General features: G+C 39.0%; 1 non-coding gene across 1 annotated transcript; it reads right to left on the reverse strand.

Annotated features, from left to right (window-relative positions):
* Positions 1 to 23,613: 23,613 nt before the first annotated feature.
* On the reverse strand, positions 23,614 to 23,747 carry LOC133047874 (small nucleolar RNA SNORA41). The gene has a single exon (XR_009690881.1). It is a non-coding gene; the product is annotated as a small nucleolar RNA SNORA41 (small nucleolar RNA).
* Between the last annotated feature and the right edge of the window lie 866 nt (positions 23,748 to 24,613).

Here is a 24,613-nt window from a genome sequence, read left to right on the forward strand (position 1 = left end):
GTCAAACATATATTCTCCATGGAGGCAAAGGAAGGCTTGTCTTTACCAGTAGATCTTTCTCTCTGCTGTTTTCTCAAATTCTAGCACACAGCAGGTATTTGACACCTACGTTTTGAAAGAAGCAATACAGCTCTAAAATCTCTCTGGATAGACATTCATCCTTTAAGAAACAAGGTTCAAATAGGCATTGACTTTATTCAAATGCTCTACATATTTTTCTCCATCTTCCTCCATTGTTTCATGAGGAAAACTTTGATGAAATACAGCAATGTATTGAAACAGTGATTCTGCTGGCTCAGATGGTAAAGAATCTCCCCGCAATACAGGAGACCTAGGTTTGATACCTGGGTCAGGAAGATCCTCTGGAGAAAGGGATGACAATCTGCTCCAGTATTCTTGCCTGGAGAACTCCATGGACAGAGGAGTCTGACAGGTCACAGTCCATGGGGTAGCAAAGAGTCAGATATGACTAACTGAGCATAGACACACACATTGAAACTTCTCAATCTTGAAGTCTAGCAAGAGGATCAAAAATAAATAAATAAAAAATTGCTTTAGTACAAGTTATTTTTTGGTAAAAAAACAGTTTCAATTTTTCACTTCTTGATATTTTGAATACGGACAAATCAATTACTGAATAATCAATTAGATAATTTTGCTAGTTACAATGCAAAACCCTTGAGCTAAAATTTTCACAACCTACCCTTTTCTCCTTTTTGAAAACTGATGAGACTTTTGCATTTGTTTTCTAGCACTTCTCTCTTCCATTTTTGCTGATTATAATTGCTGCATGATTCTGAAATTATATTTGCAAGTTTTTCTTATTTGAAATAACCAGGTTTCTTCTTAAAATTTCTTGGGCTTCTGTAGGTTGCTTTTTTTTTTTTTTTTTTATGACTGCCTAGTTATTTTGCTTATTACAGTTGGAATCTGTTTTTCTTCTCTAATGAAGATAGGAAGCTATGTATTTCTTGCAGGTGAAGATTTTCAGTGGAATCTGAAAGTGGAAACAATACTGAGTGGCATTTTATTGTTTTGAAGATCTCAAAAAAGAGGGCAAATGCTAGGTTCCAATTTGTAAGCCAGTTCTGCCTGTGAGTAGACACATGAGTTGATGATAGATTGGCACTTCTAGAAGCGCCTGTCCTCCCTACACTGGGTTCCCTTAACTTCCTCAGTTAACAATCTCATTCATTCCTTCTTCATACACGTGCACATTTTGGGTGTCCACTAAAGTATGAGCAGCTGTGAAAAAACCTTCAACATAGTACCAGTATATTTTTCTTGCCTCATTCTCCTTCTTCTGGCTTTCCAGGGGATTTTCTTTCTGGGACTCAGAAAGGTTTAAAAACAAACAAACAAACAAACAATGTTTTTTTCTGTAATTCCTTTGACTGAACCTCTGGGAATCTTGCTTCTGAAGTTCTGTTTTGCTGTGTTACCTGATTACCTGGATGAATTGCATTTGCATTCCCAGCAGTTTTCCCAGGCAGGGGGGTTTGATCTATTCCTGATTTTACAATTATATTAGATGAGATGTCCCTGTAAGTTAATTACTTTGGCAACCAAGGGGGCACCAAGGTTTCTCTCAGGCATCCATAGGGGTACCTTAATAGTGTTTTAAACAGTGTGTACAGAAGGGGTTAAAGGCTACACAGAGAGGAGCAGAGCCTGAGGGGAAAGACGCTGCAGGTGTGTGGTTAACAAGGAACTAATTGGGTAACCAGGCAGGAGGAGAAGCAAGCATAAAGCTGGTCAACATGCCCATGCAGAATTCCAGCAGTTAGCTAGTGCAGAGCCCTTGAGGAGTTGAAATAAAGACAAGTTGAAGCTGGAGTCTATTTTTTGCTGTGATCTTTACTAGAAACTGCAAATTGGGACTTGACAGCTTTCCTCGCTGCCTGTTGCTTTATTTCAGATGGTAGGGTTTTGAAGGAGCTAAGATCTGACATTCTGGATTCCTAGCCCCGGTGTCTTGCATCCAGGCAAGAGCGTGTGTCAACTCTTCAAGACACGCTACTCTTTCTTCCGTTCTTAATGATCTCTGAGTATTGTGAGCAAGGTGGAAGATAGTGAAATAAGTGTTGGCTTAGTACTCAAGAGACTCGATTCTAATCCCAAGTGTCCACTCAATAGTGTCAGCTTCAGCCAGCTAACTGCCTACCAGGTCTTCACAGCTTTTCAAGCTGTCGAAAGAATTGGATTGTGTGTTTCTTGCCAGAATTTCTTTGAGCCTTAGGAGTCTTTATTTTAAAAATTGATCAGTTTTATCTATTAAACTTTGATCAAGTGCCTAAAAGTAGACTAGACCATGTGGAAAATATCCTGAAAGGAGGGGTATGTTTCCTATCCTCAAGAATTCTACAAACAAAAAAACACAGGAGTGTTGAATGCTATGGTATAAATGGGGGTGGGGGTGAAGGTCATTTGGGGGAAGCTGGCAGGAGCAGACCCACCAAAAAGCAGTGCAGCTTTCACAAGGAATGGGTGATGGGATAAGCCTCCTAGAGAAGCATCCTTTGAGGCAACAGTCAAGGAAGTTGTTGGAATCCTGCAAAGTATGGCTTAGGACTGATAATAAGCATATGGTAGGTGGTACAATAAAGCAATCTATTGGACTGAAGCAGAGGTCAGATAATGGGGAGCAAAAAAAAAAGCTCGCTCAGAGTCAAATTATGGATAGATAGCCAGAAAGGACCGGCAGGGAAATCTTAGAGGGAAAAAGGAAAACACTTTAGATTTGGGATTTGAAAAGCAATTATATATATATATATATATACACATACATATATATACTCTGCTGTTAAGTAGTATATACAACTAACTCAACTTCCATTATCATTTATCATATACCTTCAAATAATAATAAAGTATATAATATTTTTTTTAAAGTGTTGTTAGAAAAAAATAAGTTCCCAAAGAAAAGAAAATGTCCGTTCACTTTAGTCCAAGATGCAGATCTGTATTTTCTCTGAGCCCAAATGAGCTGACACAAAAGAATACACAAAATAAATGACTTGTCAGTGTTTTAAAGTAGAACATCTTCCAATTCATTTTCAACATAAATATTGAAGGAGCTAAAATAGTCAATATGGTATATCTTTGGTATATGGTATGATCTCAGGGCTTGAAATTAGGTACCCAGTTTCTTATACCTGTAAAATATTTGCTCAGTGGTCAACTGATGTATATGGGCTTGTACTTTCTGGCAGCTCCAATATGTGCTGTTGCTTCATATCTTCCCACTGAATTCATTAATGAAACTTTCACGGCCCCTGAGAGCTCTTCCAGATATAATCCCTGGTTAGAATGGGCACTATCATTATATGAGCCAGTCCTTGCAGTCCATGTGGACTCTCTGGCCTCTAGAGTCCTGTTTGGAAGAGTGTTTGACAAGAGTAGCTGTAATTTCTCTTCCAATTCTAAAGTTCTGCAATATTTAGCAAGAAATAACATTTTTCTAGCATGATAGTGTGATATGACAGTTTGGAAAGAAAGGAGAAAGGAAACTTTTGAAGACCAGATTAATGGAATGCAAATTGCAGCCATATAACTTTTATTTTAAAGAAATTACCTCATTTGTGCTGATTTTTATGAAGAACTGAATCAATTCTTAAAGGAATTTGCAAAATCAGTATCTTAATTCCTGGCATGTCTTTCTCCACCCACCTCCATTCAAGTTTCAAGTTAGAGGAAAGAAAGAACATTTTTAAAAGAGCTTAGAATTAGGTTCAAATGGCAAGCTCAGTAGTTTAAAGACATTTTACCCATTTTAACAATAGCTGTACAAATGCTTTAGTGATTCATTGAGACTGGTGATTCCTTTAAATTAACTAAAAAAAAAAAAAATTCAACTTCTGAATAAAACTGGCTGTTTCAAATCTTTATATAAAATACAGGTATTTCACAGAATTTATAATACAATATTTCAAATTTCCAATTTCTGCTTCTTAATGGGCAGTATCATCAAGCAAAACTGACATTTATACAAGTCGAGCACACATATATTTTGTTTCTATAACTCAGTCTTGATTAATTGCTTTTTTGTCTTTGATATGAGCGGAAACTATAACCTACTGATTTCATATACCACCAAAGACCCATTTTTCTCCTCTTTTTTTTTTTTTTTTCCTAGCTAAATTCTTCAAGTTGGGTTATTCATTTTTCAAAATTGAATCTTAAACAGTATTCAACTAATAAGGATTCAATTCTCTTTATTAAAATTTTTCTCATCTTATTTTCATTGTTTCCCTGAGGTTTTTCTTTGTTTCTAGTGGTTGGACAAGGAATATGCAAATAAATAACTGAAAATCACAGTGTGAGAGATTTCTATAGTGATGTATAGAAGGTTACAATGGGAAGCCCACATTTTCTTCCACATTTCTCAAACAATGGCCTCAGAATTAAACGATCATTTCCAGTTATAGTGAATGTATGGTTCCATAGTTGAAAAAAACTGTATTTCCACAATTTAAAAAAAAAAACAAAAACACTTAATGTTCTAGACTTAGATATTTATCTCTCTGCTGAAATTTTCTCTACTTCTTTGAATATACTGATGATAAATGCAAATGTATCATTCTCCTCTGTGTTTTCTACTATTCAAGAGAAGCTTTAAAAATATGATGACACTTGCTATTTTTAGTCAAAAATTATTAAACTTGAATTTATGGAATGAAATAAGGTCCTTGTCCACTTATTTATTCATTCTATCTTTTTTGAACACCTTTCATATGTCAGACATTGTACATAGGCCAGAAGACAGTGATCTAAAAGACAGTTATGGTCATTGTCATATTAGAGCTAATACTGTGCAGAGAAAGAGTCTTACAATGAGCAATATATAAGATAAAAGGAAAATTTTGCACAAAATACTGTGAAGGAAAACAGTTTTGTGATAGGTAATAAAGAATATTGAAGTGTTGGGAGCTATCTGAGACTGAGTGGTAAGCAGAAAGAGACATCTCTGAGTAGGTGATATCCAAATGAAATCTAGGGTAAAGGAGCCAGCCATGCAAAGACCCATGGCAGAGTCTAGAAAGTAACAGGGTTAAAACCCAAAGGCAGAAAAGAGATTGGAGATTCTTAGAAGAGGCTAACAAGTGAGTGATTTTCATGAGGAACTAAATCAGAGTGTGCAATACTATACTATATGTGGTATGAGGCAGGATGGGAAAGGCTGGATGGTATCATGCTACAAGGAGACAGACAAGACATGTTGAGGAGTCTGTAATTATTTTGAGACTAGTTAAACGCTTTTCACCAAAATATTGCATTTTATACCATCTACTCTTCCTTTTGGCTGCAAGAAATGGATTGGAAAGGAACAAGAGTAAAAACAGGAAGTCTGCTGAAGAAAAAGTCATAGAGCAAAACTGTGGAGGTTCAAACAAAACTGATTCTACTAGAAATGGAAGTGAATAGTCAGGTTGGTAAAACATTTTGAAGGGAGAAAAATCAAGACTTGCAATTATATGATCTGTAGAAAGGAATCGAGGAAGAATTTTAGATGTCTTAATTAAGAAACCGATTACTGCACAGTGTCATTTGCTATGGGTTAGAAGACTGAAATAAGTCTGGTTATGTTTATATGACTGGGCCTGTGTGTGTGTAAATGTTTATAGTTATATGTATAATATCTATGGAATAAATTTTAGGTAAATATGTTCAATAAGAATCCAGATATAGTTGTTTCAAATTTTGTGAAGAATTATGACCTAAAGATTTAACATTGCAAGTCCTTAGAATGCAGATTGCTTTGAAATCAAGAGAACAGAGACTATCTTTGGAAAAGTTTTTAGATAGTGAGAAAAGTAGAGAAAAGGACAAATAAATACTCAACACATAAGCACATGGCTAGACATAATTCTTCATATGAAGAATTATTAATGAGATGCTTGCATTTGTTTGTTTAGTATTATCTTTGAAATCTGTTGTGTAGTTCTTCAGCACATTTCAATTCATTCTAGCAACATTTTAAGTGCTCAACAATCTCATGTGGTTTCTGGCTATGGTACTAGTGTTCAGAGGGCCAGAACTTTCTATATGAATGATTTGGTAGAAAAAGAAGCATGAAACAAATATTTCATCTAAAATGTTTTGCTTTTCAAAAAATATTTAAGAGGTTAGCACCTAGGGCATAATGGGTTGGGATTGGTCCTTGGAGGACTGGTACTTTCTCAAATGTAATAGAAATTAAAAAAAAAAAAAAAAAAGGACAAAGAGTTGCAGATAGAATAGAACTTCTCATGGGAATACCAAAGAAGTCTTTTTTTTTTTTTTTTTAATTGAAGTATAGTTGATTTACAGTGCGGTTTTAATTTCTGCTATACAGCAAAGTATACAGTGTCCCTGGTGGCTCAGATGGTAAAAAATCTGCCTGCAATACAGGAGATTTGGGTTTGATCCCCAGGAGAAGGGAATGACTACCCAGTCCAGTATTTTTACCTGGAGAATTCCATGGACAGAAGAGCCTGGCAGGCTACAGTCCATGGGGTTGCAAAGAGTCGGACATGACTGGGTGACTAACATACAGCAAAGTGATTGAATTGTACATATATATAATATTTTTCATATTCTTTTCTGTTATGGTTTATCACAGGATATTGAATATAGCTCCCTATGCTATCAGCAGAAGCTTGTTTATCCACCCTACATGATAGTTTGTATCTGCTTATCTCAAATTCCCAAACCTTTCCTCAGATACACCCCTAGAAATATCAGTCTTATTTAGAAAAATTCTTTCTTCCTCAAATGCATGGCAAAATCAGCCAAGTGACATGAGGATCTAGTTCTCTGTTTTCAAAAAGTTTTCTAGAATGTTGCTTACTACAAATTCGTTAATTTGTGTTTAATATGTGGCACCTGATAACAGTACAAGTTGGCCATCATAATTCCTCCATGAGCCCTCTTCATGAAATGTCGAGTGGGCATAAAGTGTGTATGTGACCACCTTCTCCCTCCTTTTCCTCCCCTTCTTCTGGGCAAATCTGTTCTCTACTTTAGAATTCTTTAGAATTCAACCTCAGGCTTTCACGATCCAGAAGAATGTCGCTTCAATTTGAATCAAACAAAATGCTTTATTCTGTCACTGGTAGCCTTTTGATGCGGCTGTGGCTGTGTTTAAACAAGCACTACAATGTGTACTTTGGAGTCATGGTAGCTGTGTTCCTACTGAATCATGTTATTGGTGTGAGCTAAAAATTTATAGAAAACAATTGATGGAGCTGCAGGATTTAACTACTTCTCAACCTTGGCTTCAAAATCTCCAGTGCTGCCTCCACGTATTTAAACTCTTTGAGTAGAAAAGAAACAAGCCAGAAAAACAGGAAATCCAGGGATGGAGCGAGATCAGAATGGATGGCTGTCTTGTGTTGAGAAAGTAAGGACAGGAGTTGAGAAGTTGGATTGTATAAAGGTTTCTGCTTTGTATTTTTATTTAAGGAGGAGGGAGAGGAAGTGAATAATGACATAGCAGAAGCATTATCTTCCAAGAATGCCCAGGTTTTTAAATACAGGTCACTCCAAATCAAGCCATACTGTACTCCCCCCAAGTAAAGAAAACATTAAAACAGCTTGATGTAATTTATTCTTTCAGATCTTGTGGCAGACAGAGCTTTCTAAAGCTATAAGCTCCGAGTCCTTAATTTTCTTTTTCTTTTTAAGCTATATATCCCACTCACTTAACCCACACTTTCTATTTTTAGTTTTCTCTTTCTGATGAAGCCTTGCAGATCATGAAGATGACTTTCTCTGAGCAAGGTTAGACTACATGATTATCAAGATTTTCTTCCTGTTCAGTTTTCTCTTTAGTTGTTTTTTCCCCTTTCTGTGTTTCAATGTTACCTCTTGGTTCCATAAATACTGCACAGACTTTTGCTGTAATTTCTAATGTACATGTAATCTGAGATATAGAGAAGGGTACTTTGTCATTCTCTATTACAAGTTGAATAAGGGAAGGCAAGAGGAAAGAGACAAAAAGCTAAGGCCAGGATTTTATAGTAAGTATTTCCAAATTATATTGGTTTATGCTTTTCTACTCCATTGTGCGTACTCTTTCAATTTGCTCTCCCACATTTTAGGCTTGTTTTTGACAACAAGTCATTACTCAAATTGCCTTTCCCCTGCTTTTCACCCTTGCTAATGAGACAGCTTATTCCTGAAATGCCATTCAATTTCTGCTATATCATTGGCCATCCAGGATACCCAACTTTTTTGAACTCCTGTTTTTTGAGGAATCCTGAAACAGGTTAGGAGGAAGCTGTGGTAAGATTCATGGAACTCTAGTTAGGCAAGCCTCTGTTTGAATTCTTGTTCTAAATTCTCAGAGTTTTCCATTTTGATAAGCAATGTCAGATTCCTCATCTCTAAAGTCAATAATTCCTCAAAGTAATGTGACAAGTAGTAACATGTTGTTTGCAAATCAAGGCATGCATTGCCTCACTTTTTAACCGAAGTAAACCATTACTGAGCTTCCCAGGTGACTCAGTGGTAAAGAATCTGCCTGCCGAGCAGGAGATGCAGGTTCAATCCCTGGATCAGGAAGATACCCTGGGGAAGCAAATGGCAGTATTCTTGCCTGGGAAATACCATGGACCTAGGAGCCTAGTGGATGATAGTCCATGGGGTCTCAAAGAGTTGGGCATGACATAGTAACTGCTTCTGTTTACAGAAGCAGCACCAAGCCATTACCACTCCATGAGTTGTAATAAAGACAGTGATAGAAAGAAATGAAAGAAGACTTAAATATCACTGTGCATAATTTTTAACTGAGGATCTTGAGGATATTCTGCTTTATAAATCACAGCCTTGCCATGGTGAAGGGGCTTGCATAACTCAATGAAGCCATGAGTCACACCATGCAGGACCACCCAAGATGGACAGGTCATAGTGGACAGTATTGACAAAATATGGTCCACTAGAGGAGAAAATGGCAAACCACTCAAGTATTCTTGCCACAGGAACCCCATGAATAATATAAAGGCATAAAGATATGACACCAGGATATAGCTCCCCCAGGGCAGAAAGTGTCCAGTATGCTACTGCAGAAGAGCAGAGGATAATTACCAATATCTCCAGAAAGAATGAAGAGACTAGACAAAAGCAGAAATGATGCTTAGTTGTGGATGTGTCTGGTGGTGAAAGTAAAGTCCAGTGCTGTAAAGAACAATACTGCATAGGAACCTGGAACATTAGGTCCATAAATCAAGGTAAATTGGATGTGGTCAAGCAGGAGATAGCAAGAGTAAACATTGACATCTTAGGAATAAGTAAACTAAAGTGGATGGGAATGGGTGAATTTAATTCAGATAACCAATATATTAAATATATACTATTGCAGGTAAGAATTCCCTTAGAAAAAAGGGGATAACTTTCATAGTCAACAAAAGAGACTGAAAAGCAGTATTTAGCTATAATCTCAAAAATGACAGAATGATCTCAGTTCATTTCCAAGGCAAGCCATTCAATATCACAGTAATCCAAGTCTTTTTGCCCCAAGCACTAATGCTGAAAAAGATGGAGTTACCAGTTCTATGAAGACCTATAAGACCTTCTAAATCTAACAACAACAACAAAAGATGTCCTTTTTATCATAGGGGATTTGAATGAAAAAGTAGGAAGTCAAGAGATACATGGAGTAACAGACCTTGGAGTACAAAATGAAGTAGTTAAAAGACTAGTGAAGTTTTGTCAAGAGAACACACTAGCTCAAACCCCCTCTTCCAGTAACACAGGTGTTCAATACCAATATCAGATTGATTACATTCTTTGCAGACAAAGATGGAGAAGCTCTATACAGTCAGCAAAAGGAAAAAAAAAAAAAAAGCCTAGAGCTGACTGGCTCAGATCATGAGATCCTGATTGCAAATTTCAGGCTTAAATTGAAGAAAGTAGGGAAAATAACTTGGCCATTCAGATATGACATAAATCAAATTCCTTAAGATTATACAGTGGAGGTGATAAATAGATTCAAGGGATTAGCTCTGGTAGACACTGTGCCTGAAGAACTATGGGCAGAAGTTCATAACATTGTAACAGGAGGTGGTGAACAAAATCATCCCAAAGGGGGGAAAAAATGCAAGTAAGCAAAGTGGTTGTCTGAGGAGGTATTACAAATAGCTGAGAAAGGAAGAGACACAAAAGGCAAGGGAGAAAGAAAAAAATAAACCCACCTGAATGGAGAGTTTCAAGGAATAAAAAGGAGAGAAAGAAAGCCTTCTGGAGGAGGAGCAAGATGGCAGTGGAGTAGGTGGACATGGAGTACATGTCTTTCCACAGATACCTCAGGAATACACCTTCAGACACAGAAGTGCTTGCAGAACACCAGCTGAGAATGGGTAAGTGTCCCTGGCCAAAGGGAAAGAACATATAGAACCACACAAAACTCAGTAGGACAAAGGAAGTGGGGGAGGGGGAGGGAAGAGGAGAGCTGGTGGGACTGGACCTGCCCTCAGCAGGTGGGGGAGTTGAAGCAGGGGTCCAATCCCTATATCAGGGCAACTGTTTGGTTCAGAGGAGAAACATTTGAGGCTGAGAGTGAAGCAGTTGATCTGTGGCAGCCTAAATGGAGTGAGAATCACAGACAATCCTTGCCACAGTCATATATATCCCCATAAAAGTATGTGGGTCCCTTAGAAGGCACAGTGGCTGGAAGCTATAGTGTAGGGATTGTGGGGCCATCCCAGGGTAAGGTCTGCTGCTGACTGCAAGGAGATGGCCCAAGGGAATGTGAGGGAGGAGACTGTGGTGGGAAATGCCTGTGAAGGAAAACCAGGCAGCCATTGGAAGCAAGGGGATACTGCTAAGTAATGGGTAGGGGAGTGGAGGCATCACTGGAGCCTCTCTCTTCCCACGTGCCAGAACCAGCAGCTGAACAATAGAGAGACTGGCCCTTCAAGCACCTGACATGTGGAATAACAGAGTAGGATCCCAGTCCGGGTGCCCCTTTAAGTCCCTGATGTGCCAAACAACAGAGAAGGATCCCAGGCAGGGGAGCCCTCTAAAGTATCTGAATGGTCGGAGTAACAGAGAAGGACTGGACAAAGAGGCCTGATCACCAGCTGCCAGAGGCTAGAAAAAGGCGGTCCATGTTCCTGCACACTTGGCGTTGCCAGGGTTCCCATGACCTAAGCAGTTTCGGCACCTTCATGCTCATACATCAGGTGTATGAACTGCAGATTAAATCCACCCAATCTTATAGGCACACTTGGCGTCTATGGAATATATAAAAGGACATTGTGCGTTCTCATAAAAGAAAATGCACTAGTTCTGACAGTGGACACTGGAGGCAAGAACACACAGGAGTAGGGCCAGATGAGAGCCTGAGCTGCCCCCAAGCAGGTGCAGAGACCACCACAGTCTGAAGGACATCTTAGGGAGGCAAGGCTGACTGTGACTCCCAGTGAGGGAAGGGACATTGACAGCAGAGACTCAAGAAAAACACTTATTACTCTTACATTTTGACTTGTTCTGTAGTTTCCTCTGGATTTTGCTTGTTTGTTTGTTTGCTTGCTTTCTTTACCTTCCCTCCTTCCAGCCCCCATTGTTGTAGTTGTAGATTTTATTAGTACTATTAAATCTATTTAAGCATTTGATAATTTTTTTTAATCACACTTTTTTTTCTGTTATAAAATTCTGCCTTGGCCTTTTGCAGTTCTGTGGAGTTTTCCTTTCTTCTTCTTCTTCTTCTTTATTTCTCTAATTTAAATTTTTAAAATTTATTATTAATTTTTCTATATTTTTCCCTTTGTTTGCTTTTCCTACTGTTCTTTTCCCTTTGCAGTTAATCTTGAATATATATAAATCTTCTTCATCTACATCTATTTAACTTTGCATTTCTATTCTTACTTTTATTTTTTTTCCTTTCTTTTTCTCACTGTATTTGCTAGTTTGCTTTGCTTTTGTTGCTTTTTTCCCCAGTTGGCAAATTTCTTTAGTTTTATTTTCCAGACTGAGCTTTAGTTAGTTTTGTTCTTTAACTAGTTTTGTTCTTAACTGGTGGATATAATTTTTGGTTTCCTTTGTTCACCAGGTCAATCTATTGTACTTTTTTATTTTATTTTATTTTTTGGGAGGGGCTGTTTTTATTTAGCTTATGAGTGTATATGTATGTGTGTATAATCCATTATTTTAGTTATTATTTGTCTGATTTTTAAATTGCCATTTGTCTGGGGTGCATCTTTTGTTTCTCATTTTGGGGTATTTGTTTTAATCCCATTTAATGTCTTAACAAACTACCTGTGGAATCTCTATTTTCAGCCAGAGATCAAACCCTGAGCCTTTGGAGTGGAAATGCTGACTCCAAGACCCTAGACTCTTAATCCTAGGGAGTATCTCCTAATCCTAGTGAGTATCAAAGAATGAGAACACCCCCACAAAGGCAACCACTTGTATACAAGACCCAACATCAGCCAACTGTCATAGTGCCCTGTGCAGGATGCCTCATCCAGACAGCAAATAGGAAACAAATACAAATAGCCAAAGCAGTCTTGAGAAGGAAGAATGAAGCTGGAGCAATCAAGCTTCCTGACTTCAGATTATACTACAAAACTACAGTCATCAAGACAGTATGGGACTAGCACAAAAACAGAAATATAGTCCAACAGAATGAGATAGAGAACCCCAAAGCAAACCCATGCACCTATGGGTACCTTATTCCTGACAAAGGAGGCAAGAATATACAATGAAGCTGCTGGGAAAAATGGACAGCTACATGTAAAAGAATGAAATTAGAACACTTCCTAACACCATATAGAAAGATAAATTCAAAATGGATTAAAGAGTAAAACTCTTATAGCAAAACATAGGCGGAACACTCGATGACATAAACTAAAGTAAGATCTTCTATGACCCACCTTCTAGAGTTATAGCAATAAATACAAAAATAAACAAATGGAACCTAAATAAAATTAAAACCTTTTGCAAAACAAAAGGAACCGCTAAACAAGGTGAAAAGACAACCCTTAGTATGGGTGAAAATGATAGCAAATGAAACAGCTGACAAAGAATTAATTTCCAAAATATACAAGCAGCTCATACAAGTCAATACCAGAAAAATAAACAATTCAATCAAAAAGTGAGGGGCGGGGGGACTTAAACTGACATTTCTCCAAAGGACATATACAGATGGCTAAAAAGTTGTTCTACTTTGCTTATTATTAGAGAAATGCAAATCAAAACTACAATGATCTCATCACCTCACACCAGTCAGAATGGCTGTCATCAAAATCTACAAACAATAAATGCTGGAGAGGATGTGGAGAAGAGGGACCACTCTTGCACTGTTGGTGGGAATGTAAATTGATACAGCCACTATGAAATATGGTTTGGAGATTCCTTAAAACTAGGAATAAAACCACCATATGATTCAGCAATCCCACTACTAGGCATATACCCTAAGAAAACCAAAACTGAAAAAGACACATGTATCTCAATGTTCATTGCAGCACTATTTACAATAGCTAGAACATGGAAGCAACATATGCCCATCAACTGATGATTGGATAAAGAAACTGAGGTACATATATGCAATGGAATATTACTCAGCCATAAAAAAAGAGCACTTATGTCATGGTGGAAAGTTCTGACAAAATGTAGTCCACTGGAGAGGGGAATGGCAAACCACTTCAGTATTCTTGCCTTGAGAACCCCATGAACAGTATCAAAAGGCAAAAAGTATGGCACTGAAAGATGAACTCCCCAGGTCACTAGGTGCCCAATATGCTACTGGAGAAGAGTGGAGAAATAACTCCAGAAAGAATGAAGAGATGGAGTCAAAGCAACAACACCACCCAGTTGTGGATGTGACAGGTGATGGAAGTAAAGTCCAATGCTGTAGAGAGTAATATTGCATAGGAATCTGGAATGTTAGGTCCTTGAATCAAGGCAAATTGGAAGTGGTCACACAGGAGATGGCAAGAGTGAACATCAACATTTTAGGAATCAGTGAACTAAAATGGGCTGGAATGGGTGAATTTAACACAGATGACCATTATATCTAATACTGTGGACAAGAATCCCTTAGAAGAAGTGAAGTAGCCTTTATAGTCAATGAAAGAGTCCCAAATTTAGTACTTGGATGCAATCTCAAAAACAACAGAATGATCTCTGCTCGTCTCCAAGGGAAATATCAATATCAGAGTAATCCAAGTCTATGCCCTGACCAGTAGTGCTGGTCAGCACCAGTAGTGCTGAAGGAGCTGAAGTCAAACAGTTCTAAGAAAACCTTCAAGACCTTCTAGAACTAACACCCAAAAAAGATGTGCTCTCAATTATAGGGGACTGGAATGCAAAAGGAGGATGTCAAGAGCTACCTGGACTAACTGGCAAATTTGGCCTTGGAGTACAACATAAAGCAGGTCAAAGGCTAACAGAGTTTTGAAAAGATAAGACACTGGTCGTAGAAAACACCCTTTTCAACAACACAAGAGACACATGTCTACACATGGACGTCACCAGATGGTCAATACTGAAATCATATTGTTTATATTCTTTGAGGCAAAGATGTAGCTCTATACAGTCAGCAATAATAAGACCAGGAGCTGACTGTGGCTAAAACCATGAACACCTTACTACCAAATTTAGACTTAAATTGAAGAAAGTAGGGAAAATCAATAGGCCATTCAGGTACGACTTAAATCAAATCCCTTATGGTAATACAGTGGAAGTGACAAATAGATCCAAGGAATTAGATCAGATAGACAGAGTGCCTGAAGAACTATAGACAGGGGTTTGTGACATTGTACAGGAGGCAGTGATCAAGACCATCCCCAAAAAAGAGAAATGCAAAAAGGCAAAATAGTTGCCTGATGAGGCCTTACAAATAGGTGAGAAAAGAAGAGAAGCTAAAGGCAAAGGAGAAAAGGAAACATAACCCATTTGAATGCAGAGTTCCAAAGAACAGCAAGGAGAGATAAGAAAGCCTTCCTCAGCAAAGAAATGGAGGAAAACAATAGAATGGGAAAGACTAGAGACTCTTCATGAGAATTAGAGACACCAAGGGAATAGTTCATACAAAAATGAGCACAAGAAACGATGGAAATAGTATGGACCTAACAGCAGCAGAAGCTACTAAGAAGAGGTGGCAAAAATACACAGAAGAACTATACAGAAAAAGATATTCATGACCCAGGTAACCATGATGGTGTGATCACTCACCTAGAGCCAGACATCCTGGAATGCAATGTCAAGTGGGCCTTAGGAAGCATCACTATGAAAAAAGCTAGTAGAGGTGATGGGATTCCTGTTGAGCTATTGCAAATCCTAAAAAGATGATGCTGTGAAAGTGCTACACTCAATATGCCAGCAAATTTGGAAAACTTAGCAGTGGCTACAGGACTGGAAAAAGTCAGTTTTCATTCCAATCCCAAAGAAAGGCAATGCCAAAGAGTGTTCAAACTACTGCACAATTGCACTCATCTCACATGCTAGCAAAGTAATGCTCAAAATTCTCCAAGACAGGCTTCAACAGTACATGAACCTTGAACTTCCGGATGCTCAAGCTATATTTAGAAAAGGCAGAGAAGTCAGAAATAAATTTCCAACATCTGTTGGACCATTGAAAAAGCAAGAGAGTTCCAGGAAAATATCTACTTCTGTTTTATCGACTAGGCTAAAACCTTTGACTGTGTGGATCACAGAAAACTGTGGAAAATTCTTAAAGAGATGGGAACACTAGACCATCTGATCTGCCTCCTGAATAATCTGTATGCAGGTCAAGAAGCAACAGTTAGAACTGGGCATGGAACAACAGACTGGTTACAAATTGGGAAAGGAGTGTACCAAAGCTGTATATTGTCATCCTGCTTGTTTAACTTATATACAGAGTGCATCATGCGAAATGCCAGGCTGGATGAAGCACAAGCTGGAATCAAGATTGCTGGGAGAAACATCAACAACCTGAGATATCCAGATGACACCACCCTTATGGCAGAAAGTGAAGAGGAACTAAAGAGCCTATTGATGAAAGTGAATGAGGAGAATGAAAAAATTGACTTAAAACTCAACATTCAGAAAACTAAGATCATGGTATCTGGTCCCATCAGTACAGTTCAGTCACTCAGTCGGGTCTGACTCTTTGAGACCCCATGAACTGCAGCATGCCAGACCTCCCTGTCCATCACCAACTCGCGGAGTCCACCCAAACCCATGGCCATCGAGTTGGTTGTCAGGAAACATTTAACAAGAGGCTTCCTGTGTGCTGTTTTGGATCTGTCAGGAACCCTCTGGCCCTTATTGATTCCTGAATATTCAGGAATTAAGAGGAGAGGCACGCCTTTCCCCGGGCTGAGGAATCCAGACATTTCTCATTACAGTGAAAAGTACCCTCTTCCTTTTTATGAGCCAAATGGTAAAAGGTGATTGTTTGCAACTCTCTCTCTTTGATAGGGATCATCTTATGTTTTGTAAGTCTGGAATTTTAATCTTTATCTTCGCTGAGAATAACCACGTTGTAAGACAGTATATATGCCCACGCCATGTTGATTAAAACACCTTTGCTCCATCACAGCTTTGGTCCCCGTGTCTTTCTTTCTTTCTATTCCTTCTCTCTCTCTCTCTATTTCTGGCTAATTCCTTGGAGCGCGGAGGCCCGCTGAGCTCACTTTCTTGCTCAGGCTTCTAAGACCCTCTGAAGAAGGTGCACTGTGCCTTCACCCACTCAAGAGGGCGCCTGGTGCCTACGTGCAGCAGCGCTAGCCCTAAGAACAGGGCTCTATTGGCTTTCCATGTAAACCAGGGGATGTCAGCCTCTTTCTCTCTCTCACTCTCGGAACCATCAGGTTCCGGTCCATTAAAGCACCAACAAGCGCTATCAGCCTCTTTCTGTCTGTTACTGTCTTATCGTTGACTCTGGACCACCAGATTCTGGTCCATTAAAGGACCAACAGTCGGTGATGCCATCCAACCAACCATCTCATCCTCTGTCGTCCCCTTCTCCTCCTGCCCTCAATCCCTCCCAGCATCAGGGTCTTTTGAAATGAGTCAACTCTTCACATCAGTTGGCCAAAGTATTGCAGTTTCAGCCTCAACATCAGTCCCTCCAATGAACACCCAGGACTAATCTCCTTTAGAATGGACTGGTTGGATCTCCTTGCAGTCCAAGGGACTCTTAAGAGTCTTCTCCAACACCACAGTTCAAAACCATCAATTCTTCAGTGCTCAGCCTTCTTTATAGTCTAACTCTCACATTCATACATGACCACTGGAAACACTATAGCCTTGACTAGAAGGACCTTTATTGGCAAAGTAATGTCTCTGCTTTTTAATATGCTGTCTAGGTTGGTCATAACTTTCCTTCCAACAAGCAAGTTTCTTTTAATTTCATGGCTCCAATCACTATCTGCAGTGATTTTGGAGCCCAGAAAAATCAAGACTGACACTGTATCCAGTGTTTCCCCATCTATTTGCCATGAAATGATGGAACTGGATGCCATGATCTTAGTTTTCTGAATGTTGAGCTTTAAGCCTTTTTTCACTCTCCCCTTTCAATTTCATCAAGAGGCTCTTTAGTTCTTCTTCACTTTCTGCCAGAAGGGTGGTGCCATCTGCATATCTGAGACTGAAACTACAATCACAGACAGCTAGCCAACCTGGTCCCATCACTTCTTGGCAAATAGATGGGGACCCAATGGAAACAGTGACAGACTTTATTTTCTTGAGCTCCAAAATCACTGCAGATGGTGACTGCAGCCATGAAATTAAAAAAAAAAAAAAAAAAATACTTGCTCCTTGGAAGAAAAGCTATGACCTTGACAGCATATTAAAAAGCAGAGACAGTACTTCACCAGCTAAGTTCCATTTAGTCAAAGCTATGGTTTTTCCAGTAGTCATGTATGGATGTGAGAGTTGGAGTATAAAGAAAACTGAACAATTGATGCTTTTGAACTGTGGTGTTGGAGAAGACTGTTGAGTGTCCCTTGGACTGCAATGAGATCCAGCCTCTCTATCCTAAAGGAAACCAGTGCTTAATATTAATTGGAAGGACAGATGCTGAAACTCCAGTACTTTGGCCACCTGATGTGAAGAACTGACTCCTTGGAAAAGACCCTGATGCTGGCAAAGACTGAAGGCCAGAGGAGAAAGGGATGGCAGAGGATGATTTGGTTGGATGGAATCACTGATTCAACAGACATGAGTCTGAGTAAGCTCTGGAGTTGTTGATGGCAGTGAAGCCTGGTGTGCTGTGGTCATGGGATCGCAAAGAGTTGGACACGACTGAGCAGCTGAACTGAACTGAAAAAGGAACATATTTGAGTCAGTTATAATAAGATACATGAACCTAGAGCCTTTTATAGAGTGAAGTAAGTCAGAAAGAGAAAGATAGATATTGTATACTAACATATATATATGGACTCTAGAAAGATGGTACTGATGAACTTTTTTGCAGGCAGCAATGAAGAAACAGACATAGAGAACAGACTTATAGACATGTGGGTGGGAGGGAGGAGAAGGTGAGACGTATGGAGAGAGTAACATGGAAATTGCATTACCATATGTAAGATAAATAGCCAAAGGGAACTTTCTGTATCACTCCAGGAACTCAAACACAGACTCTGTATTAACCTAGAGGGGTGGGATGGGGAGGGAGATGTGAGAAAGGTGCAAAAGGGAGCGAACATATGTATACCTATGGCTGATTAATGTTGATTTTTGACAGAAAACAACAAAATTCTAAAGCAATTATCCTTCAATTAAAAAATTAATATATTAAAATAATAGAGAAAGACTTAAGTGAGCAATGCAAAGAAAAAGAGAAAATAGTGGAATGGGAAAGACTAGAAAATCTCTTCAAGATTATTAGAGCTATTAAGGGAATATTTATTGCAAGAATGTGCACAATAAAGGATAGAAACAGTAAGTAACTAACAGAAGCAGAAGAGATTAAGAAGAAGTGGCAAGAATACACAGAAGTATATATTAAAAAAAAAAAAAAAGTCTTAATGACTCAGATGACGACGATGGTGATGTTACTTACTGAGAACCAGGCACCCTGGAGTGTGAAGTCAAGTGCACCTTTGGAAACATTAGTATGAACAAAGCTAGTGGAGGTGATGGAATTCCAACGGGGCTGTTTTAAACCCTAAACGATGATGCTGTTGAACTGCTGCACTCAGTATGTCAACAAATTTGGAAAACTTAGCAGTGGCCACAGGACAGGAAAAGATCAATTTTCATTCCAATCTTAAAGAGGGGCAATGACAAAGAATGTTCACCTGACACACAAGTAGACTCATTTCACATACTAGCAATGTAATGCTCAAAATCGTTCAAACTAGGGTGCAGAAGTACATGAACAGAGAGCTTCCAGAGGTATGAGCTGGATTTAGAAAAGGCAGAGGAACCAGAGATCAAATGGCTGACATTCATTGGATCATAGAGATAGCAAGGGAATTTCAGAAAAAAACATCTACTTCTGCTACATTGACTACACTAAAACTTTGACTCTGTGGATCACAACAAACTGTGGAAAATTCTTAAAGAGATGGGAGTACTAGACCATCTTACCTGTCCCCTGAGACAGGTAAGTCCATCTTACCTGTAAGGTAAGACCATCTTACCTGTCCCCTGAGAAGTCTGTGTGTAGGTCAAGAAGCAACACAGAAGAATAGAGTAGTTCAAATTTGGGAAAGGAGAACAACAAGGCTGCATATTATCTCTCTGCTTATTTAACTTCTATGCAGAGTGCATCATGTGAAGTGCCAGACTGGATGAATCACTAGCTGGAATCAATATTGCTGGGGGAAATATCAATAATCTCAGACATGCAGATGATACCACTGCAATGGCAGAAAATGAAGAGGGACTAAAGAACCTCTTGATGAGGGTGAAACAGAAAAGTGAAAAAGTTGGCTTGAAAACATTCAATAACTAAGATCATGGAATCCAGTCCCATCATTTCATGGCAAATAGAAAATGAAAAATTGGAAACAGTTGCAGATTTTCATTTCTTGAGCTTCAAAATCAATAAAAACAGCAACTGCAGCCATGAAATTAAAAGATGCTTGCTCTTTAGAAGGAAAGCTATGACAAATCTAAACAGCATATTGAAAAGCAGAGACATCACTTTGTCAGCTACAGTCCATACAGTCAAAGCTATGATTTTTCCAGAGGTCATGTAAGAATGTTCAATTTGGACCATAAAGAAGGCTGGACACTGAAAAAGTGATGCTTTCGAATTTTGGTGTTAGAGAAGTCTCTTGAAAGTCCCTTGGACTGCAAAGAGATCAAACCAATTAGTCCTAAAGGAAATCAAACTTGAATATTCATTGGAAAGACTGATGCTGAAGCTAGAGCTCAATATTTTGGCCACTTGATGGGAAGAGCCAATTTATTGGAAAAAGCCCCAATGCTGGGAAAGATAGAAGGCAAAAGAAGGGGTCAGCAGAGGATGGGATGCTTAGACTCAAAGGATATGGATTTTAACAAACTCTGCAAGATAGTGGAGGGAAGAGGAGCCCGGCATGCTGTAGTCCATGAAGTGGCAATCTTAAACACAACTTAGCGACTGAACAATAACAAAACTTTAGGATATTAATTTTCAGTTCAATTCAGTTCAGTCGCTCAGTCGTATCTGACTCTTTGCTACCCATGGACTGCAGCACGCGGGCTTCCCTGTCCATCACCAACTCCTGGAGCTTACTCAAACTCATGTCCATCGAGTCAGTGATGCCATCCAACCATAACATCTTCTGCTGTCCCCTTCTCCTCCCACCTTCAATCTTTCCCAACATCAGGGTCTTTTCCAATGAGTCAGTTCTTTGCATCAGGTGGCCAAAATATTGGAGCTTCACCTTCAGCATCAGTCCTACCAATGAATATTTTGGACTGATTTCCTTTAGGATTCCTTGCAATTTAAGGAACTCTCAAGAGTCTTCTCCAACACCACAGTTCAAAAACATCAATTCTTCAGCACTCAACTTTCTTCATTGTCCAACTCTCTCATCCATACATGAGTACCAGAAAAACCATAGGTTTGACTAGACAGATCTTTGTTGGCAAAGTAATGTCTCTACTTATGCTGTCTAGGTTGGTCATAGCTTTTCTTCCAAGGAGCAAGCGCCTTTTAATTTTATGGCTGCAGTCACCATCTGCAGTGACTTTGGAGCTCAAGAAAATAAAGTCTGACACTGTTTACATTGGGTCCCCATCTATTTGCCATGAAGTGATGGGGCCAGATGCCATGATCTTAGTTCTCTGAATGTTGAGTTTTAAGCCAACTTTTTCGCTTTCCTCTTTCACTTTCATCAAGAGGCTCCTTAGTTCTTCTTCACTTTCTGCCATAAGGGTGGTGTCATATGCATATCTGAGGTTATTGATATTTCTCCCAGTAATCTTGATTCCAGCTTGTGTTTCATCCCGCCTGGCCTGATGAAATGTGCTCTGGCATCATGTACTGACATGATTCCAAATGTGCTCTGTGTATAAGTTAAATAGGTTGACAATATACAGTCTTGATACTCTGTTCCCTATTTGAAACCAGTCTATTTTTCCATGTCCAGTTCTAAATGTTGCTTCTTGACCTGCTTGCAGATTTCTCAGGAGGCAGGTCAGGTGGTCTGGAATTCCCACCTCTTTAAGAATTTTCCACAGTTTGTTGTGATCCACACAGTCAAAGGCTTTGGCCAACAGAAGTAGATGATTTTCTGGAACTCCCTTGCTTTTTGATGATGCAACAGATATTGGCAATTTGATCTCTGGTTCCTCTGCTTTTTCTAAATCCAGCTTGAACATCTGGAAGTTTACGGTTCTGTTGAAGTCTGGCTTGAAGAATCTTGAGCATTACTTTGCTAGAGTGTGAGATGAGTGCAATTGTGTAGCAGTTTGAACATTCTTTGGCATTGCGTTTCTTTGGGATTGGAATGCAAACTGACCTTTTCCAGTCCTGTGGCCACTGCTGAGCTTTCCAAATTTGCTGGCATAGTGAGTGGAGCACTTTCACAGCATCATCTTTTAGGATTTGAAATAGCTCAACTGGAACTAGATCACCTCTACTAGCTTTGTTCATAGTGATGCTTCCTAAGGCCCACTTGACTTTGCATTCCAGGATGTCTGGCTTTAGGTGAATGATCACACCATCATGGTTATCTGGGTCATGAATATCTTTATTGTAGAGTTCTTCTGTGAAGAAAGCTGAGTGCTGAAAAATTGATGCTTTTGAACTGTGGTGTTGGAGAAGACTCTTGAGAGTCCTTTGGACTGCAAGGAGATCCAACCAGTCCATCCTGAAGGAGACCAGTCTTGGGTGTTCATTGGAAGGACTGATGCTGTAGCTGAAGCTCCAGTACTTTGGCCGCCTCATGCGAAGAGTTGACTCATTGGAAAAGACCCTGATGCTGGGAGGGATTGGGGGCAGGAGGAGAAGGGGATGAGAGAGGATGAGATGCCTGGATGGCATCACTGTTTTGATGGACATGAGTTTGAGGAAACTCTGGGAGTTGGTGATGGACAGGGAGGCCCGGCGTGCTGCGATTCATGGGGTCACAAAGAGTCGGACACGACTGAGTGACTGAACTGAACTCTGTGTATTCGTGCTACCTCTTCTTAATATCTTCTGATTCTGTTAGGTTCATGCCATTTCTGTGCTTTATTGTGGCCAAATTTGCATGAAATATTCCCTTGGTATCACTAATTTTCTGGGATCTTATGGCCCTGTAATTATCAATAAGAAAAGTCATTGTTAATAAGCTGTTTCACACAGTGAATGGAGAACGTTTGTAGTCTGAAATTTATTGAGTGTAATCCCACCCTGAAAATGTCTAAATAATGTGAAAATGCTAATTTTATTATTATTATTATTATTATTTTTAGCTTTCTAGTCTACTTCATGATAGTATCTACTTCATAGGAACTCATTTGGTTTTCACAAAGCATTGTTTTTGCTCTTTAGTCACTAAGTGTTGTCTCACTCTTTTAGGACCCCATAGACAATATCCAGGCAGACACTCCTGTCCATGAAATTTTTCAGACAAGAATAGTATAGTAGTTTGCCATTTCCTTCTCCAGGGAATCTTCCAACCCAAGGATAGAACTCACATCTTCTGCATCTCCTGCATTGGCAAGTGGATTTTTTACCACTTGTGCCACCTGGGAAGCCCTTATAAAGTATATTTCATATAAAATAATTCTCAGGTCATGATATATGCTACTGCTACTGCTAAGTCACTTCAGTCATGTCTGACTCTGTGCGACCCCATAGACGGCAGCCCACCAGGCTCCCCCTTCCCTGGGATTCTCCAGGCAAGAACACTGGAGTGGATTGCCATTTCCTTCTCCAATGCATGAAAGTGAAAAGTGAAAGTGAAGTCGCTCAGATATGTCCGACTCCTTGTGACACCACGGAATGCAGCCTACCAGGCTCTTCTGTCCATGGGATTTTCCAGGCAAGAGTACTGGAGTGGGGTGCCATTGCCTTGTCCAGCCATGATATATAGAAGGTGCCAAAATAGGAAGGAGGAGAGCAACTTTTCAGAATCAGAATTCAGAAAATGCTATGGGAGAAAAGAAGATAGGATGGGGGTAAGTGTGTTTTAATACCTAGTAATTCCATGTGTCTGAATGACCTATATTGTTTTCTTTTTTTTTTTTCTTTTTCTTTTTTTACTTTTTTTTTTTACCTTGTGTTTGTCACACACATGCCCACTTTCTGTTGTGCTGAGAAAGAGGTGTTGAGCTGTGTGACAGTTTCTTTCCCACAGTGGAATGCCACAGCTGCTACCTTTAACAACAACTGCAGACCAGTAGCTGTGGAAACCTATATTGTTTTCATCTGGGGAGCATACTCAGAATAGTTTTAAGAGGAAATTGTGAAGAATATCAGAAAACATCAGCAAAGAAGGTTTCATATGATAAGATTTGGGGTTTTATCCACCTTCTCTTTAAATGTGTTTACATTTATATTTAGAAAATAATGTATAGTAACTAAATTTAAAACTCAGGTAAAACTTCAAATAGAATTTGTTTAAAATAACCTCTAAAAATGTAGGCTGTTTTCAATACTGGAACAAAACAGTAGGTATCCAGTGTGTGTGTGTGTGTGTTTGGAGCAATTCCATTGTATTTATGTCAACTGTTTACCTGTGGTATTTGTCTAGAAAAAAAAAAGTTTTGAAATCTATGGTATTATTTTTCTGTTTTCCACCAGTTTGAGTATTGTTCTTTCACTTGCTTAAATATAGACATGTAATGCACTAGAATTGAACAGTTTGATTTTTAACCAGTTAAAGCTCCATTTTTCTTTTTCTTTAGTTTCTATTCTTGGCACATTTTTTTTTCTTCTATTTTCATAAACCAAACACAGTTGACTATTAATTTCTCCCTGCAAGATATTGAAAGATGGCTCCCAAGATGAATGATATAAGACAAGTTTACTAACTATCCAGCTTTGAAGTGAAATTAGTGTATCATTCTTTGTGAAAAGAGCAGAGCACAGAACTGACTGCTATGTTGTGAGAATCTCTCAAGGCAATATATATATTTTTAGATGAGAGGACAAAAAATTAAACAAATTTTTTTTTCACCTATTTCCCAAATTCTATCAACACTTACGCTCACACAGAAACCCACACACAATTGAGAGGGTTTTCCAGCAGCAAACCTTTAGTACTCTAAGGGCCAA

This window comes from Dama dama, chromosome 27, assembly GCF_033118175.1.
Source record: "Dama dama isolate Ldn47 chromosome 27, ASM3311817v1, whole genome shotgun sequence".
In the NCBI taxonomy this organism is placed as follows: domain Eukaryota; kingdom Metazoa; phylum Chordata; class Mammalia; order Artiodactyla; family Cervidae; genus Dama; species Dama dama.